Source organism: Odocoileus virginianus, chromosome 18 (assembly GCF_023699985.2).
Source record: "Odocoileus virginianus isolate 20LAN1187 ecotype Illinois chromosome 18, Ovbor_1.2, whole genome shotgun sequence".
NCBI lineage: Eukaryota > Metazoa > Chordata > Mammalia > Artiodactyla > Cervidae > Odocoileus > Odocoileus virginianus.
In genome coordinates, this window is record NC_069691.1 from 6,907,869 (window position 1) to 6,922,979 (window position 15,111).

Sequence of the window (15,111 nt, forward strand, 5' to 3'; positions counted from 1 at the left end):
CCTGATGCTGGCAAAGACTGAGGGAAGGAAGAGAAGGGGGCAACAGAGGATGGAATGATTGGATGGCATCACTGACTCAATGGACATGAGTTAGAGCAAACTCTAAGAAATGATGAAGGACAGCAAAGCCTGGCATGCTGGAGTCCATGGGGTCCCAGAGTCAGATATGACTTAGCAAATGAACAAAGAACAACAAGAACAGTTGTCCAAGTTGTGTAAATGAGAATTCTTATGTTATCTTGAGCACCAGAACTGTGCATAAGAAATAGTTCTCCATATGTGGTGTCTTTATGCACCTCAGACATTTCAATTTCATGCACTGAAGTTGGGTTTGGGGATTGACATCTGCTTTGAATTCTGTTTACTTGCCTTTTTAATGAATTCATTTGTGGTAGCATTAATAAGACCGCTTCATTGTTAATGTCATGGAGACTTCTTCAAAATACCTGTGATGATGTTTTATTTCATTCTTTTCTGCACATCTTTTCAACCTATTCTGGGTTTCTCTTACTTTCCCTTCAACAGCAATATTGTGCTTATGTTCTTCCATCTCACCTTGGATGACAATGCTATCCAAATCCTGACCAGTTGTACATTGGGCATCGCAGAGTCTCCTCTGTTAAAGGAAAAGAAATGGGAAAAAACCACTATAATGTGATGCTGACTTTTCTTTTTGTGGGTATACTTTTGATGCCATGTTACAATGAGAATTTTCAAAGATGTCACTTTGTCAAGCAAGTGTGTGTGTGTGTTTTCTTTTGTGACTGTCTGACCAGTGGCCACTGGTTTAATTGGCAGGGGAAATCTTACTGATGTCTTATGGATTCAATTAAGTGGCTGATTGGATCAGCCAGTAGGAAGGCACCAGCTGAGGGTGTGGTGGTAGTCCGTGCTGATGGACAGTCACTCCCATTAAAACTATACAAAGAGAGGTCATACTCCTTGTGGTCTACCAAGATTGTAACTGTATAGGACATTGATTCAAGGGAAACATCACCTATTAGCCCTGGGCAATGGAATAGCTGTAGGGGAGTTAATCAGATGCCCAGTATCCTCCTCCTGCTGGGTTCTTATCCCCGACAGCGATATGGTAGGGAAGCACACCTGCTCTCACTCCTCCTGAGCATGCTATCTGCTCCACAAAGTGTTTATATCAACACGTTCTCTGCTCCTTTTACAAAGCAGCTTGACCAAGCTCCTCCTTTCAAATTCTGCCCTCACTGAACAACCCACACACATTCAACCCAGTGCCCTTAATGGACCATTAATGCATCAAACATATCAACATAGCTTTTGTGAGATCCATCCTTCACTTCTCGCCCTCTGTGCATTTCTGTAACTTATGACTCCTCCTCGGTTTACACAGTCAACATCAATCGTGCTCCTCTGCAAGATTTGGACCCTGACCCACCGACCGAGCCTATGTGCCGTTACCAGCGACACCGTGGAGGCAAGAAGCGTTATTATTGGGAATACAGTCACAGCGCAATTATCGGACACGTAAAACATGATAGTATTTTTTATGTATTATCTTATAAACCGAAGTGTAAATAAACATTATGGGATATTTCAACCCAGGAACATGTTCTCAGTGTGGATGTTTTGACAGGACCAAGTATCAAGGACCATTTGGCATGAGCCAAATACACTCATGGATATTTTCAATAGGGACAAATTTCAAGGACCTTTTGTCATGGGCCAAATGTTTCAATGGACATTTTGGACAGGACCAAATGTCTGCTAATCAACAAATCTCTTTATATCTCAAAAGTATATATTATCTTATAATCTGTTATGTCTTTTACAAAGCAAACTTGCCAAGGGGAAGAAATATTTGAATCAGTATCCTTAAACATTCTTCACTATCTCACTAAGCAGTACTTACCATTTTGCCCCTGTAATGGTATCCTTCTAAATTTCAAATTTTGTTTAAGGCTAACCTTAGAGCTGTGGGTAGTAGTCTAGTAAATCTTTTAAGAGTTTGCCATCTGTAAGAAATTCCAGATATTAGTTTTTTATTACTGTGTTTTCTTTAAAAAAAAAAAAAAAAACAAGAAAAAACAAACTGTAAATATTTAAGCCATCATTTCCTCTAAGTGCTTCCCCTTATGTAACTTTCAAGCAAGGAAGCCTAATGATGTTTTACAAAAGCAATTTAAAAATTTCGACAAGGATCAGTGAGGCCACTAAACAGTAAAAAAGTAGAGATAAGATCTATATTTGAAACTGAGAAAGGGACAGCCCTGAAAATCATAGAGTAGTCAATTTAGTTTTCATACCTGGAAAACACTAGAACAAATCATCAAAAAATCAATTTGCAAACACCCATATGATCACAGAATACTAGGTAATAATCAACATTGCTTTGTGAAGAACAGTCTTGTCAGAACCATCTAATTTCCTTCTAAAACAGAGTGACAGGCCTGGTAGATCAGAGGGATGAAAAAGATGTAACAGAGCTTGAATTTTACAAAGCTCTTGAATCTGCCTTCCATATGCTCATCAACAGATGACTGCAAATCAGAAGAAACGTGCTGTGAGGTTTACTGAAAAGCACAGCTCTCAAGGGTTTCAGCGTTCAGTTGGCAGGGAGGGGACTGGGTAGCAGAAATTTGGTGTGTATTTGGCACAGAAATAAGTCACTCGTGGACCCTTCACTGTGCTCTCCAGTCCCAAACATAGTCCTAGCCTGTGTTCAATGACACTTGTCCAGAGAAGGAATAGTAGGTAGGGAAGCTACCGCTTGGGGAATAATCACAACTTTAAGAGGAATGGATGGTCAGAAACTAGAATGTTGGAGAAAACTTCCCCCACCTAAGAAAAGTCAACTCTCTAATGACATCTGAGATAATTTAGGTATGGAATTTACATTGTTGAAGATGTTTCATTGCAAATTATTTTGACTTTTTTATAAATAAGCAGAAATGATGGTATACATTTGGAATAAAATCAAATAAAGAAAATCATAAATTCAAGCTTTATAAAATGGAAAAAGAATGGTGTATTAAGCACTAAATGAAAGACAAGCCATATCTTTAAAATATCTTGGGGTAAAATTTTTGAGAAAGGTTAGATGATATAAGGAGATAGCACATACGAGTCCGGGTTTCAAAATTGGCTTGAGTACTTGCTAGTTATAGAACTTCGGGTAAATTAGATAAATTTGTTCAGCCTTCCATGTCCTTCTATTATAATGGGTCTACTGAGTTGAAATCAGAAATGAGATTACCTATAAGATGTGTGTATATGAATGTTATATATTTATATATGCAATGTATTCAGATACTGAGGTATATAGGTAACTTCCCCAGAGTTAAGCACACTGCAGGCATGTGATAAAAATTCCTGAAGCTTCTCTGGTAGCAAAGTGGCTAAGATTCCATGCTCCCTATGCAGAGGGCCTGGGGTTGATCTCTGGTCAGGGAACTACAACTGAAGATTCCACATCCCACAACAAAGATCATGCATGCCCCAGCTAAGACCCAACACAGTCAAATAAACATACATATATCTTTTTTAAAGTTCCTCACTTTCATTCACATGCAGGAGAGTCCACTTCAAGAAAGTAACTTAGGAGATTCAGTGATACACCTACAAGTGTCCTATCTTCTGCCATCAACGGGAAGTCACCAATGGTTATCTGATTTCACTCCACTTGCTCATCCCCACCCCCCATTTCCATAGTTTGGACATCATACTCCATCTAGTGTTTGGCTTATGACATGGAAAAGTTTCCATTGGCGGGGCTGCCTGCCGAGTCACCACACCCCTCCTCCTTCTCCAAGACCACACAGCTATGACAGAAATGACCATGTTTTCTCATATCCTTGCCATCTAAGACACAACCAATCCATCTAAATTGGGTACATAAGTCAACAGACGCCAATTGCCACCACTGCAACCGACTGTTCCATGGGTGAGCTTCTGATCCAGACTGAGCCTTCAGAGTCTCTCCACAGAATTGTTTTGTACTAGAACTCACAAAGTTTGAGATTAGTCATACCTTCCCCTTTGTTAAGAACATCCATTGGATCAATGCTTCCCACTGTGAGGAAAAGCCAGCCTGTCCGAAAAATAAAAGAACACCCAGAAAACAGCAGATAAGGGTGATGGGACAAGACATGGAAACATTCAAGCTCTGATTCCACTTGTTTCTGAGATCCGGTTGCATCTGCCTTTCTGTACCTCAGTTCTTAAAACCTTTAGACTCCCCTAACCAATAAACTCTATTTTTGCTTATGCCTTTTCAGGTTGGGTTTCTGTCACTTGTATCCAGATTTCAAAACAACAACAATAGCAAGAAATACCTTATGTCCTCAGGTATTTTCTTAATGCAAAATCATAGAAATTGTATTTTTGAATCAAAACTAATACACACTATTAAAATGACTCAAGTACATTTCCCAAAAGTGTTTCAGAAAAGTTGTATTAATTTCAACTCTCATCTGCAGTATATGACAATGTCTCTAACACTGGATTTTGAAAAAGTATTTTCCAGTTTGATAGGTGGAAAATGTTAGCTTTCTTTGATTTTTATTAGTAATTTTGAGGGAGATCAGAAATGAAACATATTGCAATGAGAACTGGAGAGTGGAAGTGAATCAGTGGAGGAGGAAAAAAATCAACAAGATCTAAGCTACAAAGAGCCTGTTATTTATTGCTGTATAATTGCCCTCAAAAGTTAGCGGTTTAAAGCAGCAAAAAATTTACCATCTCAGTTTATGTGGGTCAGAAACCTGGGAGCAGCTGACCTGGGTGGTGAGGGTTCGGGGTCTCTCCCGACTTTACAAACAAGGTGTGACTTGGGCTAGAGGATCTGCCTCTAAGGTCATTCACACAGGGGTTTGGCTGAAGACCTGAGGTGCTCATCATAACGGACCTCTTTACAAGGTGCTCACTCACAACATGACAGCAAAACCGGAGCCAGTGTCTTCCACGACCTCCTGTAACCGGCACATCCTATGGGTTACACAGATGGATTCTGGCAGTGTGGGAGGGAGGCTACACACAGGTGTGAAAACCAAGAAGTGGGGATCATTGGCACCATCACAGAGCTGGAATACGGCCCGTGTTCAACTTATTTTACCTCTTTCCTTGTAGACTCACCCACCTCAATTTTGTACATTCTGCCGAGCCTCCCTCCCCTGCATACTACACCATCCTTCCACCATCTCCTCCAGCCCCCTGGATTCTATGACAACGTGATGCTGATGACTACCTCCTCAGCCTAGACATTCTCCTCCGACTCTAGACTTGTATCTTCACTTTCTTTGTGTGTTTGCCCAGTACTAAACGCCACTCCCCATACCACTCCTCCTCCTCTCTCAGAGGAGGTACCACCATCATCCCCATCATCCACGCCAGGGATCAAGGCCCACACTGGACATCTCCCTCTATCACTCCCTCCATGCCACTGGGCTGTCCACTTCTATGGCCCTGCCCCTCTTTCTTCCACTGTGATGCTAACAGAACACACCAACCCTGGCTGCACCCTGAGATTGAATTCTGAGTGAATATATCTGAGGCAAGAAATGATTAGAACAAACACATCTTATGGCAGCACTCTAGGAAAAAAGTGGCCCCTTGGACTTCGGAAGACTTTGAAGAGATGAAGTTCTCTGCTTTCTGGACCCCAGGCTGTTGTGGCCTATCCCAATTGCCTTCCAGGAAATCCCTTTGTCACTTACATTCGTCAAGGTCACTTTCTGTTGAGTGCTAATGGAACAGAAAAATAATTGAATAACCACCGTAATTCAGCATTCAATAAATCACCCAGGCCTGGTCAAGTCTATGCCCTTCAATGTTCCGGGGACCTGTTCACACTCCCAGCGTCACCATCCTTGTTCAAGGCTGGCCTTCTGTTTCAGCCGAGTTGCTGCTGTAGCTTCCTAAGTAGTTTCTGGGCTCAGCCCATTCTCCTGCCTTATTTTTCATGTGTACCTGGGTGATCCTCTCAAAATAAGTACCTGACAATGTTACTCCTCTGCTTTGAATCCCCTATAGGTCCTCGCTGCCCTTAGTGAAAGCTGAAGATCCTTAAATGGCTGATGAGGGTCTTAGGGTCTAGCTGCCTTTGGTTGTTGAGCTCCCACCCCCACCCCGCACTCTAATCACCAGCCACACCAAAGGACTGCCACGATTTTGGAAGTCTCCATGCTGTCTGTCACCTCTGGGCATTTGCATTTGTTTCCATTTAAAATTTAAATTTAAATTTCACACCCCACCCCCCCCCCACCCCCCATATACACAAACTACCTATCTGACCAATCCTTATGTACTGTTCAGGTTTGGGCTTAGATGTCACTTCTTCCAGAAGCCTCCCTGACCCTACACCAGTCTGGGTCACGCTTCCCTCCATGTAGTGCTATAGTGTTCTGAACTCCGCGGGGTGTCCTAGCCACCCACCCATGCTGTAATCACTTAACTGCCTACATGCAGGCCTATTCCACGCTGGAGTCCATGAGGTCAGGGACCATGTCTGTATCCCCAATGCCTAACTCAGTTCTTTAAAACACAGAGAAGCTATGTAATAAGCACTTATTGAATAAATGAATAGATATTTAACTCCTCTCAGATTTGTTCTCAATCATCGACCAGCCTAATTATAAAGTCTAACTATTTTCCTAAGTCACCATGATGGTACACACACGTGCAACAGGACTTTTACAACTCAGCATTAGCAAACTTTGGGCTTTAAGGAATTTAACTTGAGCCACATGGATAATGCTAAAAAAATCTCAGAAAGATATGTGGCAAAAGAGACCAACTTTCCCATCAACATCCTTTTAACTTTGGGAGCCCCACACACGTCTGATAGGGTATTCGCTTAGACATTAAGATTTGGTCTTAGAAAACATTGGATTAGAAGTTTTTCTTTTAGAGAAGTCTCTACCTGCATTGTAAAAAGTTATAAAAAATGTCAACATACTTGCTAATCTGCTTGATTATTGCCACACTTTACAGGGAAACTTCTGTACACATAGTTAGTCTTATAATAGTCAAGAGAGCAAATATCCACTGGAAATGCCTGAGGGAGTGGGTTACCCAAGGGAAGAGTGAACACTCACTACTGCCTGATGTGCCCGTCACTGGCATTGTGTACAACCCTCATCTCCAGAGAGAGGGTGATGCAAGGCGTCAGTGTTCAATATTGGACACAGTGATACCTCCCTGGATGGCTGGAGATATCAGGAGAGGTTGGTCAGGACCACATAGATGAACAAGATTACAACTCTGCAACATCCCTAAAAGATGACCCTGAGAACACACTTAAAACATTCACAGCTGTGCAATTCTCCTCAGGAAATCAATTATACATCGTCTAATAGCTATACATACCTGCACTGGCTCTGGGCAGCCCTTGTTTTTTCACAGGAAAGCAATTCAGACAGTAACTTTTTGGCCCAAATTCTGTGATGAGACCCTAATTAAAATACTACAAACTCATCTCTTTGAATTCCCTAAGAGTTCCTTTCTTGGTGATGGAGAGAATCAATGTGTTTCATACAGGCATCTGAGAGCAAGCAGGCAGGGTACATAATCAAACTGTCCCCAAATTAGAGCACTGGATCAAACGCCTTTGTGGATTCGGAATAGTGGCTCCCAGGATTTCGAGCAATCTCTGTCCTTTGCCTTGCAGCTCAATCTATCCTGTGAGCAGGGCCTCCTATTATCTCAGTGCAGTTATAACACGACTGTAAACAATTCTGTTTTAACCGCCGTGGTTGGGCTTTTATGAGCTCACGAATCAAAACACACACTAGTAATCAAAGAAAATCTTCCCGTGTGACCCATCTTTCCAACAAGACTATTGTGTACATACTACAAAGTACTTTTCAAACAAAGCAAAACAAAACAAAAACAAGGCCAAAATGAAATACACCATTTTATCAAAAGAGTAATATTTTTTAAAAAAGCTATGGACATTTGAGGTTTAAAAGAGAAAAACAAAACATGGATTAGGACATTTCCAATCAGTAAGTTCTTTTAAAGGTATTTTGATGCTTCATGTTTTTTGCTGCTGTTTTGATGTTTTTGTTATCATTAAAGTATATTGCTTTTTCAATAATGGCTTTTGTCTAAAAGTCAGATTCTGTCACACAGAAAAATAGGACCAAACCAAGAAGTAAGCTTCTCAGAGATGAGGACGTGGTTCAGGCCCCATTTTTTTCTTTTTAAAGGAAAAATGTGGTATTTTTCTTAGGCATAATGGGTAATTTTCAGTAATTGATTAGAAGTGCAGAAGGTTTGGAAGGGTATACAGGGATGAGACAGCAGTATAATAGAGGGAGCCTGAAGAACACCTGGGCAACCTTGTCCCAGTCACTGACATGCTGACACGATAGAATAACCTGCTGTCATTCAAGCCACTTGACCTCTGTGGCTCTGATTTCTATCTGTAAAATGGGGACAACAGGAATTGTTGTCATCATGTCCGGCTCTGCAACCCCGTGGATTGCAGCACACCAGGCTTCCCTGTCCCTCACCATCTCCCGGAGTCTGCCCAAACTCAAGTCCACTGAGTCGATGATGCCATCCAACCATCTCATCCTCTGCACCACCACCCCCTCCCCCCTTCTCCTCCTGCCCTCAATCTTTCTCAGCTTCAGGGTCTTTTCCAATGAGTCAGCTCTTTGCATCAGGTGGCCAAAGTATTGGAGCTTTGGCTTCAGCATCAGTCCTTCCAATGAATATTCAGGGTTGATTTCCTTTAGGATTGACAGGTTTGATCTCTGTGCTGTCCAAGGGACTCTCAAAAGTCTTATCCAGCACCACGAATTGAAAGAATCAATTCTTCAGCACTCAGCATTCTTTATGGCCCAACTCTTATATCTGTACATGACTACTGGAAAAACCACATCTTTGACTATACAGACCTTTGTCAGCAAACTAATGTCTGCTTTTTAATATGCTGTCTAGGTTTGTCATAACTTTCCTTCCAAGGAGCAAGTGTCTTTTCATTTCATGGCTGCAGTCACTGTCCACAATGACACAGGAGTACAGGTCCACAAATCCTTCACTTCCATTTCCAAGATGGAAAAATCAAAGAATACCAGACATTTTTTCATGATGAATCTGGGGCAAAATTACCCTGAACTGAGGTGTAGAAGTACAGTTGTCACTTACTCCATTTAGCATGAACATTTGTTTTGTCCCAGAAATATTAATGTGCTTGATTGTAGAGTGCCTCTGGGTGCAAGACAATGAAAATCAATAAAATGTTTAGAAATAAATTTAACCAAGGAGGTGAAAGATCTCTACATTGAAAATTATGATCAAAGAAACTGAAAAGAACACAGATGAATGGAAAGATAGCCTGTGTTTGTAGATCAGAACACTGTCAAAAAATCCATACTACCCAATGTCATCTACAGAATCAACATAATCCCAATCAAAATTTCAGTGGCATTTTTCACAGAAATCAAAAAAACAATGCTAAAATTTGTATGGAAACACAAAAGACCCTGAATAACAAAAACAATCTTGAGAAAAAAATAACAAAGCTAGAAGTATCATGTTCTCTGATTTCAAACTACACCTCAAAGATAGAGTAATCAAAACAGCATAGTACCAGCATAAGAACAGAGGCCAATGGCACAGAATTGAGAGTCCAGAAATAAATCCGTATCTATACAGCTATCGAGTACATGACAAGGCACCTAAGAATACACAATGGGGAAAAGACATTAGTAGTCTTCTCCATAAATGGTGTTAAAATTGGATAATCACATGCAAAATAATAAGGTGGACCCCTATCTTAAACCACCCACAAAAATTAACTCAAAATGGATTAAAGACTTAAATGCAAGACCTCAAATTATAAACTCCTAGAAGAAAATATTGGGTAAAATTTCCTTCACAATGATCTTGGCATTTTCGATGTATACCAAAACATAAGCAACAACATTTAAAATAAACAAGTGGGGCTACTTCAAACTAAAAAGCTGTCTGTACCGCAAAAGGAAAAAAAAAAAAAAACAAACAGTAAAATAAAGAGGCAACCCATGAAATTGAAGAAGATATTTGCAATTCACAAATCAGGTAAGAAGTTCAAATCCAAAATAGTCAAGAAATTCATACAACATAATAGCAAAAAATAATCTGATTTAAAAATGAGTATAGGACCTAAATATTTTTTTCAAAGAACACATACATGTTGGTGAACATACAGAGAAAATGAAACCCTCGCGTGCTTTTGGTAAATTGGTACAGCCACTAAAACAGTATGGAGATAGATTGTTCAATCAATTAAAAATAGAACTATCATATAGAACTATCATATTCCAGTAAACCTACCTCTGGGCATATATTCAAAGAAAATGAAATCATTATCTTGAAGAGGTATCTGTACCGCCATATTCACTGCAGCATTATTCACAATAGCCAAGAAATGGAAATAACTGAAGTGTCCGTCAACACATGGGTTACAAAAATGTGGTACATTCACACACACAAACATTACTCAGCTAGGAGAAAGGAAGCAATTCTAATGTTTGCAACATGGATGGACCCCCAGGGCATGATGCTAACTGAAATAAGTCAGACAGAAAAAGACACACACTCTATGATTCCACTTAGATGCAAAATCTAAATAAAGCCAAACTCACAGAAATAGCATAGAATAGTGGTCTCCAGGGATGTGGGGATAAGGCAAGAGGGACTGGGGGGAAACAGGGGAGACACTGGCCAAAGGAAACAAACCTCCAGTTACAGCACATTCTTGGGCTCCAATGTTCAGCATGGTGACTCTATGGACGGCACTGAATCGTGTACTTGAAAGCTGCTGTGAGAGCAAATCTTAAATATTCTCACTACACACAGTTATTCAAGTGGTGGGTGTGTTAACTACCCTTATTGTGGTAGTCATTTTGCAACATTATATGTGTATCAAATCACTACATTATATGTTGTCAACTTACGATGTTATGTGTCAGTTATATCTCAATAAAGCAACGGAAAAAAGATAAAACCTTTATAAGCTTGAATAACACCAACTTGCCTTATCTTATTCACTCTTGCAGGTCTGGGATGTAGGTTCCAGGTTTGCATGAATTCCACAAATCTAACAGCATGTATTAGGAAAAAGACACCATAATGCTGTTGTAACTCATGTGAAAACAAATCTTCTGCTAGAAAAAGACATATTCAAACAAGCACAAAATGCCATGGGGAGGAGACGCCGTCTGCCACAAGTCTGTAGGTATTGAACTCAAGTACGTTTGGTGCTCCTGGCCCAAGGCTGCCTGCACGTGAAGAAGTCTGCATAGCTGGCATGGGTCCAGGGCGACCACCTAGGCCTGAGCCTCTTGATGTGAACACATGCCCACCGCCCTTCCGGGGCTGGAGGTAAATCCTTCCATTTTAGGCAGCTTCAACACTCTAAAAGTCTCACTAGGGGCACTTTATGGTTTGCTTTTAAGACTCAGTCAGAACAGGTATCTGTGAATCAAGGCCTCTGTCCTCTCAGAGCAACCTTCACAACCGCCCCCTTGCACCCAGGAGGCTGCTCTTGTTGACAAGAGAACTTGAGGCCTAAACATGTGCACGCAGTAGTGTTCACTGACCATCCGCTTGGAAACCGCTACCTTCCTGGCCCAGCCATAAAACCTGACATCACATTTCATTAACACTGAGTGTCTACCTAGGCTATGCGGGTCTGCAGGAGATTGAAGAGTAAAGCTTAATAGGAGACTTCAACAAATCCTGTAAATGCTGTTTTCATCATCTGGGAAGGCCCAACAGCCTTTGGGGGTGGTGTTTGGTTCTTGGCAGCACCAGGCTTCTGAGTTGGATGCATGATGCTAAGGCTTGATCCGTAAACAACAAGGTGAGGAGTATTGAAGCTGAACTCTTTGGGGGCACAAAGGTGTCTGACTGAAGTTCTTCAAATAATGGGAAGTTGTCTTAAGGAAGACTCTGTGCTTGATGCATGGTGTCGGGGATCTCACTCCATTCCTCAAGGGGGTTCCTGATAGGGTCTTGCCCTGTCCCCGTGCTGCTGGTCCATGGGCACATTCTTGCCCTGACAGTTTTCTCTGACATAAATCCCACCACCAACTCATTCTCCTGCTACTTCCCAGCCTCCTGGAAGAACAAAAAAATCTAACTGAGCTCACTCTTTCCACCACACAAAACATGGCCAGGGTACCACCAGCTTTTAGAAGATGCTGTGGAGAAAATGAATAAAGATTGAGAAATGGCCCTACTACCTAGGTCTGGGGAGAAACAATGGGTCACTAGAAACCATTTGGGAATTAGCGTGGGCTCCATCTAAACAGAGTCAAAAAAATTACTGCCTAAATTCTCAACACCCAAACACCTCATATGTACTTTAGTATGTGTTTGTTTGCTGCACCCAATTCAAATAAATCATCCCTTTTATGTGTTTAAGTTTTCTGTCCAAAGAACAGAAAACTTCTTAGTTCCAAATATTTTCATCAAACCACAACGTCAAGTGTAACTGGGGTGGGGCAGTGGCGGTGGTTGGGGCTTTCTGCCTGAGGCAGTAAGATATCGGGGTCAGGCATGGGCAAATCTACCAGCCCACGGTGGGTCTTTGCCTCAGGTACACAACGACTACTCTCATGCAGGACCTCAACAGACGGTATGCGATTGACTCCAGGAGTTTTAAAGATGGGCTGTGACACAGAAGTCTCCAGGCTGGTTAACTCATGGGAAAATGGACAAAGAGGAGCAAGGTGAGAGCATCTGGAAGACTCCCTTTCCATCCTCTTTCCCACTTGCCCCACGAGGCGGTGGCCCCAGCTGCAAGTCCAGAGCCTTGGGGTTCACACTGACTTATCTTCTTCGGAATACAGAGTTTGGGAAAATCACTTTTCTCCTCTGAAGCTCTGTGCCCTTCTCTGTAAATTCAGCATCCAGCCTGTCTAGGCCTGCTGTGAGATCAGTCAGAGCGACTTTGGTGAAAACACTTGCTTGCGCTTTTCCTCTGGACTGAAGGCAGCCCTGTGGGAACTCCCCTTCCCTGTGGGCCAAATAGCTAAGATCCCAGCTGAGAACCTCCTTCCCTGGGGAGAGGTAAATGAGAGCTCAGCTCCGCTACTAGTTCCTATCTGGGACCCAAAAAATTCTGTCACTCGCTGCCAGAAACCCAAACAAGACTAAAATACAATGTTCACACAAGCTTATAAGCAAAGTTAGCTCCTAGCACCAGAACAGCCCTGGTGTTACAATGTTATGACACATGAGAGGCTTTCTGATGTGCTTGGGTTGTTAAAAATGAAAGTATTTCCACTGTCAGCTCTGAATGGAAGCTTGAACTGAAAGGCAGATTAATGCAATTAGCTCAAAACAAACAAAAAACATGGATGGTGGCAAGACTACTTTTTGCGGCTGATGCCCCAGTGGAAAACTGAGGGGTGGTCAGACCCTAGGCTCACTGCTGACATCACTCTATAGGTTACCCAGGAGCCGGTAGCTATGGAAAAGTACACCAAAGGATGTCAAAAGAATTTCTTTTGGTACCCACATCTTTATACTTTTTTAACTGCTTACTTAATGCCAGGCAAGGTATTCCAGTACAAATTCCCTTACAACTGGCAAAAATATCAGTTGAAAAATCCCTGAAGTTATATGCTGCCAGTCCAGGAGTGTTCAGCTGAGGATACAAAACTGGCTGTCTTGACAGCGGAGGGCATTGCTGGTGGTCTAGCTACTCAATGTCTTGCTGTACTGTGCTTCTGTCCAGAACGCGGCCTTCTGAATGCGCCATCAACATCTCCTGCTCTTGGCTGTGGGGTCCCAGGACTTCATGGTTATGAGACAGCTTGAAACTGGGTTTCTGGATATCCCATGGCTGCAGAATACCAACCACTTGCAGGGTGTTATAAGCCTGTGGTTAGTTTCAGCACACACCATTCCTGGATAAGAGAGATCTTTCGCAGCTCACAGGTTACAAAGCCAGAAGAATAGTGGCCACAAGGGAGGTGTTTATCTGCATAAATTTGAGGATGTGAGCATCTATCACTTTATGTTTGACCTGCCAGTCTTGAAAGGTCTTCAATCTGGGATTTTCCTTATTTCTAGGTAGTTCTATGTAAGTCAACCTTCTAGTCCATTCTCTTCTTTTACAGAAACTAAGTTTTCCTTGGTTCAGGGTGATTCTATCTGTGTCATTCTTCAGACCCTGCAAGGCCACACATGGAGTAAAAACTATGGAAGACCAAGTAATTAAAACATCAATAACATCAAGACTGCTATGCAATCAATCTAGGCCTGAGACTGATATCAGAGACATAAAAATCTAATCTGATAAGACCTCAGCAATGAGAAAAAAAGATGCCCATTTATTTTAAAAAGCTAGGACTGATTATGCATTCATCTCCATTTTTAATCCAGAATAAGGGCCAGTGCTTTGGCTCCCTATAAAGAGAAAAATTGAAGGCATCACAGACTGACCCACCAGGCACCAAACAAGAACTCTAACTCCTCGAGACAAGTACTTTCTTCTACAAGTGTCAACATAGTAGGCAAGTGTCATATTATTTGTGCCAAAATGATTTTTCTTTTACTCAAAAAATCACTATTACTTTTAAAGAAATTTTAAGAAGGATAAACATAATTAATTAAGCTAAGAATACTTTAAAACATTACCATATCTGATATAGCAGCACTCATACCACTCACATTTGAAGTGTTACTTCCACGATGAAAACTGCCGAATTCTTAGCACCTGACCACTCAATACCTCATACAGCTAAATCACTGAGACACTCCAGACCACCATGAGGCTCCCAATCTTCAGACTTCTTTCTACCCAGTGGATCTATAAAATGATGTTTTTGAGTCCCAAAGTTTAGAATTCTTTAAGTGCTTTCTTATGCTGAAGCTTCACACACTCAACCAGGAGCAGCTCAAGGGATCTTAAGCTTTCAAAGACTTCAGTGTATCATGTTGGGAATGTTTTGCAAAGGCTAGAAATGGCATGCATGTGCTAACTCTAAAGCACCACTGGTCTCACAGAACTTTCTGTGATGATGGAAATGTCCTACAAATTTATGGAGTCCAACATGATAGCCATTAGGCACATGTGGCAAGCTGAAGTACATTTGAAGTACATTTGAAGTACATTTGAAATGTACTTAGTATGAC